We start from the raw sequence: 7,042 nt of genomic DNA on the forward strand, positions 1-7,042 counted from the left end.
AATAATAATAATAATAATAATAATAATAATAATAATAATAATAATAATAATAATAAACTTTAAGGTCATGGTCTTTGGGGTTGTATCACAATAATAATAATAATAATAATAATAATAATAATAATAATAATAATAATAATAATAATAATAAATAATAATAATAGAAGAAGAAGAATAATTTTCTACACTTCCACGAATTATCACGCAAACCTTTCAATAATTATATGCATACCACTCAATAAACATGCGCAAACCTCTCAATATATACATCCAAACCTCCCAATAAATATATGCCTTTCAATAAATATAAGCAAACCTCTCAATAAATATACGCAAACCTTTCAATAAATATACGCAAACCTCTCAATAAATACACGCAAGCCTCTCAATATATATCCAAACCTCTCAATAAAACATCTTTCAATAAATATAAGTCAAATCTCTCAATAAATGTACGCAAACCTTTCAATAAATATACGCAAGTCAGGTGAATATACGCAAGCCTCTCAATAAATATACACAAACATCTCAATAAACCTCGTCAAGAAACTCCACTTTCGACCAACACCAGTCGGGTGACAACTTGGTGCCCAATTCACTTCTGCGTCCAACCTAGTGAAAGAAACTCCATACAAAATGAGGTTAATTACAGGTTAATTACAGTCGACGGACAAAAAATAACGGTAAATTCTTGATAAGCGACCAAAATACTATAGGAACAATCAATTTCTAAAGTAATACTCCGTGCGGAGCTATTGCTTAGTACTATCTCTAATACTACGGTGCTCTGCTTTCAAAGTAAATGGCTAATTAGGCCTGAATCGTTTAAGTGTTTTCATATTTTCAAAAAATGCTGCCATCACTACCAATGCTGCTGTCAATGAAATGATAATAATGTAGTCACCCAAACTATACCATTTTCTTTGATATCAGTATACGCTCATTTTCTGTATATACTACGTATAGCTACAACAAAGTCAAATACGTCGCCGTTACCTTCGAAGTCAGAAGCAAAAGTGAAAAGTGATTAATAAAGCCATTAATAAAGGACTTATATAAAAACAAAGACAATGCATTTAAATGAAAGCCTTTGAGCACTTGATATCATGAGTAGAGTGCTTAATATCTTCTGGGTGGAGGTAACAGAGCAGACAAGCATAAATAACTTCGCTTAGGCTTATATTCGCTAATCAGATTTATCATGATTCTAATTTTTCGACTTATGCCTGCGTCGTACCGTCGTTATTTAGCATCTTTATCACCAAATATGATAAAAGTTGAAACAATTTGATTTGTTAAATGATACATCCAACGAAAATTTAAAAGTTTGCTGAATAATAGAACAGCTTAGGCCTATATGAAATTAACAAAAGATTTCATTAAGGCAATGGTTCCAAATCATACAATGAATCTAGAGGGTTGGCTGAGCAGCAAAATTGCAGAGATATAATTGCGTCGTTTTAATCCACAGACTCTCACCTCCCAAAATATGACTTCAAAAAACTGACAAGGGAGCATCCCATACACCTCGCATTTCTAATCAGTTAGCAGATCTCTCTCTCTCTCTCTCTCTCTCTCTCTCTCTCTCTCTCTCTCTCTCTCTCTCTCTCTCTCTCTCATCTCTCTCTCTCTTCTCACCCTTCATAAACAACTCTGAACGCTGTCTAGAAATCTACAAATTTTAGCACTTCCGTCCAAAGTTTAAAGGTTTAAATGCAGACTTCCCTTTTCTGAAACTGGAACCATATGAAGACCATTTTCCAATTAATTAATCAAAGTAGGTGAACGATAATTTTTTTTTTTTGTTCAGTGGGAATTTATACAAACAAAAGTATGGCTGTAGGCCTACTATGCTGCCCTAAAATAGAAGACTGCAGTATCTGCAAAAATACAAAACTGGGAATGATGGCAGATATTGCACTTTCCCCTTGCCTTACTACTGATTTTGCAAATAATGCAAATGGGACCCCCTGAATACTAGTGGAAAGCACTGAAGAATCATTCTGAAACTGCAGTAACTTGTGTATTTTGTGTTTCACGAGCCCAATAGGTGGCATATCTCAATTTCGAAAATTTTGCTGATACTGCAGTTTTCCATTTTAGGGTGGGTCACTTATTGGGATAAAATATGGGAGATTTTGAAATCTTTTCCACAACGTAAACTCACTCCTTACTGCCATCGAATCTAAATCTGAATTGAGAATGGAGATGGGCTAACATTCCTAGGTATGATTGCATTTAACATTATCGAATAAATATAATGTTAAAGTATTCAGAAAGGCAGACATTGCGAGTTCATTTTGTATGGGACACGACAGACCTGATACTGCACACCATCTGAAACTCCAACCTCACTGTTAAGCCTTAAACATATCATTGAACAGGCCACTGACAAATTAACTGTTATTGACTATATACACACAGCAATACAAATCATCAACGAAGCTTCAACGGAAGACACAGGAAAAGGTTAAGAAATATTTCGGAGAGAAACAGTCTTTCATTTCCACTTATCCAAAGGACTTAAGGGTCCCCACATACAAGTATAGAAAAACAAGGAGGGTTTGTTACCGGGTGTTCCTAATATCTGTTGTAATGAGCGCGGAAAAGATATATATACTTAAATAACCTCAAGAATTTTTCACCTCGTCCGGGGCTGCATCAGCTGGGAGGCCTCTACCCTCTTGTTTGAAAACTCCTGCACATTCAAAATAGCAAAAAAAAAAAAAAAAAAAAAAAAAAAGGAAGCTGCAGTTATTAATAAAACGTACAGTATAACCTTATCATTATAAAACATACAGTGTGAATTTATAGGTAGGTATTGAAAAGTAGGTTTAGTAGACCAGACCCAGCTGCGACCAACCCTAAACACCCAACGAACCCCTGCCATCCCAGAAAATTCCAAATTATATTTACTCCATCTTAATCCTTGCAACAGTCTCGTCCTTCGATTGTACTAATGCGTACAGTAATCTCTTTCACAGCAAAATGTTCTGAGAATATTTCAGATACCTGCATAAAAGTTCAAATCCTCAAACATATTCCAAAGTGTTGAAATGACTAATTGTACCACTAGGAAATAAAGAGTATAACGCTCTCTGGTTTCATTTTTAAGTTACATCTTCTAAACGACTCATGCAAAATAGTGGAAATTTACAATACACCACACACACACACACACACACACACATATATATACAGTATATATAAGTAACAACATATAATATGGAAAAATATTGGACTCTGACGCTGAGGAGGAAGGAGCAGCCACCTCGTTTGTGAGAAAGGTCACACAAGTCATGTTTGTCCACTGCAGGTAGGCTCTCGCCTTGGCAAACTATCTTCCTTAAAATCTATAGAATTTACACATTTATTTTGAAATATTTGGTTCAGTTATAAACATTCCCAAGCTGATATTCATATAAAATAACATATCTTTTTAGCACTTATCCAATAGATGTTTTCACTTGCATGAACGAAAATGGCGTTGCTCCCCTGTGCATATCTTATCAATTTTTTTTATACTGTTCTAGATCTCTTCGTCTGACCAGAATAAAAATTGTCACATGAGTGGTTGATTGATTGATTTATGGCTACTAAAACTGGCGTTACAGTCACATGACTGACATGCGATTTGATACATACATCCTTGAACGAGAGCGTTCATTATATGTCATTTGTTTATTGTGTTATTTCTCTGAAATACTACAGGAACTCTAACACCAACATTACAAATCAAGTAAAGGAATCAGTCTTCACACCCTTGTTTTAAAGACCACTGAATATATTGAATATAGAACTGAATACAGAGTTTAGGCCAAAGGCCAAGCACTGGGACCTATGAGGTCACTCAGCGCTGGAAAGAAAATTGAGAGCAGGTAGGTCTGAAAGGTGTAACGGGAGGAAAACCTCAAAGCAGTGGCATTATGAAATATTTGTTAAGAGAAGGTGGATAGCGAGATGGAAGATAGATAATATGAATGGAGGTACAGTAAAAGTACTGAAAGCAGTTGCAGCTGGGGGCCGAAGGGACTCTGCAAGGAGCCTTTAGTAATGCCTACGGGAACTGATTGATGATGAAATCACTGTAATCAGAAATACAGACAAAAAAAAAATCAAAATATCCTGACACTGTTCTTATAATAATATTTTCGAATATCCATCTCCTTAGCTTGTAGAGTTAGTGGTCTAAAGTCTTTATTTGTTACAAAATAAAGTTCCAATTTTAATAACCGATTTTGTTATCCGTACATCTCTATTCATTTCCTCTTGGTTTTTCATATATGCGCACCTTTCCGGGCAATTCATTCTGGGAAAACTTGCCAAGCAGTTCATGTCTTTTCTGTTTGTTCCATATGAACGTGTAAACACTACTGGCAATGACAACAATCTACTGCAATTGGTTTCACTAACCAATGACAATCTCTTTCAATTGGGTACAATCTAAGCAACGGCACAAAGTAAGGAGCGCTGTTCATGATCGACTAGCCGCGTCAGTTCAAAGATGGATCGCTTTAGCCGATCAACACCGTATGATCAGACAGATAAGATAAAACCACTTTCACGCTGTGTCGTGAATTACTAAATAACCATCGATGTATGTATGATAATATTTCATTTATAATCTTTCATTATAAAATTCACGCATGGTACTTATCCCTAATGGCAAGATCATTGTACATTATTATTCCAACAATTATTGCTATTTTATATTATCTTGCTGCTTTTAGCTTTAAATCACGATATTTCAACATACTTGGTGAAAACAAATAAGTTTCTAGAGCAACTTGGCGAGCTACGAACTAAGCCTGGCAAAATGCCCAATGTTTACAGAGCCCGGATAGCTCAGTCGGTAGAGCATTAGGCTTTTAACCTAAGGGTCCAGGGTTCGAGTCCCTGTTCGGGCGTAAAGGTTTTGTTCTACACATTCAAAGCTTATTCTGATGAAGCCTAAAACTGAACCAACGCCACATGATAAATAACAGGCAAACTGTAAATACATGTCTGAAACGGCAATCACCAGTTCAGGCAAATTAATGCTCAAGCCTTCAAAGGCACTTATTCCTGACACTGCATTATGGTTATGGAATCCCGTATACAACTGATTCCAAAAGAACAGGAATCTGGCATTCACAATTTTTGTGCAACTTGAAATTGTCCCCAGTTTCCAAGTTCATAGGCAAGTCACTTAATGTTTTCTTTTTCTGCAAGGACTCCTCTGTGAACGACTGTCCTACCATAAAAAAAAAATAAATAAAAATAGCCAAGATGTGAATTGTGTTAGCCTATAGGCTACCAAAATATGGAGAAAAGGTCCTTTTAATCCACAAAACAAGTTTTATACAATAAAACCCAAAAACAATGCATTTTTATTTTTACTGCATGGGATACAAAACAACCTAAACAATCAGTTTCGAACGCATTCAGGATAGGAAGATAAAAAGAAAATAAAAAGGTCCTCTCCCATGAGCCTAGTAAAACAAACATTTCCTGAAAAAAAATAAATAAAAATCTTTTAGCCAAGATGTCGTTTTTGTGTTTTTATGACGATAAATCTACTAGTTTTAAGATTCAGATAAAATATGGAGAACAAGTATCAAAACTAAATTTACAGTTATCTCCAGCAGTGAGTTTTATGAAAACAAATAAAACCTAAAAACGCTCGTTTTCTTTTATTTTTATATACATATGAACTCCTTTATTTACAAAGAATGGCATGGGCTAAATACAAAACAACCTAAACAATCACTCTTTCAAGAACGCCTATAATTCAGGATAGGAAGATAAAATTGAAAATAAGGACCGGGTTATGAGCGACATACTGGCTGGATGTTAACCTTACTGAGATAAATGTACAGAATCTTGGAAGATGTTATTAGCCACACGGACAGGTAAAACAAACATCTGTGTTTGTCGGCAGACAAAAATTATATTAATATATGAATGAAACATACATCAGTGGAATCTTTTCTACGGGCCAAAAACATGAAATTCAAGACAGATTAATGGATACAATGGTAATTTGAAATGACGTCTTCACAAACAGAAACATAACAGTTTGATACTAGATTTTGGAACATGAGTACATGATGTCAGACGTTAAGACAACAATGCTTAGGGAGCAGAATATTGTATGGTTACGCGCTCTGAAATGACGATACAAACACGTGTTTGGAAAGCGTCGGGCTTTACTCTCCCCAAGACGTGCGTAACGTCTGATTGAGACGGCAGATGTTCCCCCCACAAGCGAGGCATCGATGCGGAAATTGTCAGTGTATTAGCTCGAAGGGCTTGGGCTAGGGGGCGGGTAGGAGGCTGAAGGGCGGAAAATCGGGAGGAAGCTGGTTGAAGGGTGACGTCGGATGATCCTTCGGTGGCCGGCTCGAGGGCTGAAGGATGAAAAAGCTCGAGAGGGGCGGCGCGCTGAAGGATGACGTGGCTTTTCGTTTCAGCTTTTACAGTCGTTTCCTGGAGGGCGGCTTCAGGTTTCCTGGAGGTATCAGGGCTCGGTGGTGGAGTGGGTCAACGGACTAATACTGAGAACTCAGGAACGGCGGGAAACAGCGATAAAGGGTCAATCGGCGCGTGGGTCGTCATCTTGGGTCGGCGGGTTTTAAAGTGTAAGGACCGGGTTATGAGACATACTGGCTGGATGTTAACTGGTTTATTGGTTGTTCCTTACTGAGATAAATGTACAGAATCTTGAAGATGTTATTGACGCGTGCGAGCTAAACGGACAGGTAAAACGGACATAAAGGTTCGATCTGTGTTTGTCGGCAGACAAACAGATGGCGATATAGACATGATTATATGTGATTTCAGTATGAAATTCACATATGGCCAATTCATGAGATTCAAGACAGATTAATGGATACAATGCAATAGCATAATAAATGTGAAATGGAGAGACCTTTGGCGTCTTTTCACCAGTTTGATACAGAAAATTCGTTGCAGTACATGATTAGAATGCTTGCATGGCAATCTAATTGACGTTAAGACAACAATGATATTGGTTGAAATCGCGTTCCTGTAACGCTCCTGT

At 36.8% G+C, this 7,042-nt stretch overlaps 1 non-coding gene across 1 annotated transcript; it reads left to right on the top strand.

The window, feature by feature from the left end:
• The first annotated feature begins 4,834 nt into the window (after positions 1 to 4,834).
• On the top strand, positions 4,835 to 4,907 carry TRNAK-UUU (transfer RNA lysine (anticodon UUU)). The gene has a single exon. It is a non-coding gene; the product is annotated as a tRNA-Lys (tRNA).
• The last annotated feature ends 2,135 nt before the right edge of the window (positions 4,908 to 7,042 follow it).

This window comes from Macrobrachium rosenbergii, chromosome 41 (genome assembly GCF_040412425.1).
Source record: "Macrobrachium rosenbergii isolate ZJJX-2024 chromosome 41, ASM4041242v1, whole genome shotgun sequence".
Lineage (NCBI taxonomy): Eukaryota > Metazoa > Arthropoda > Malacostraca > Decapoda > Palaemonidae > Macrobrachium > Macrobrachium rosenbergii.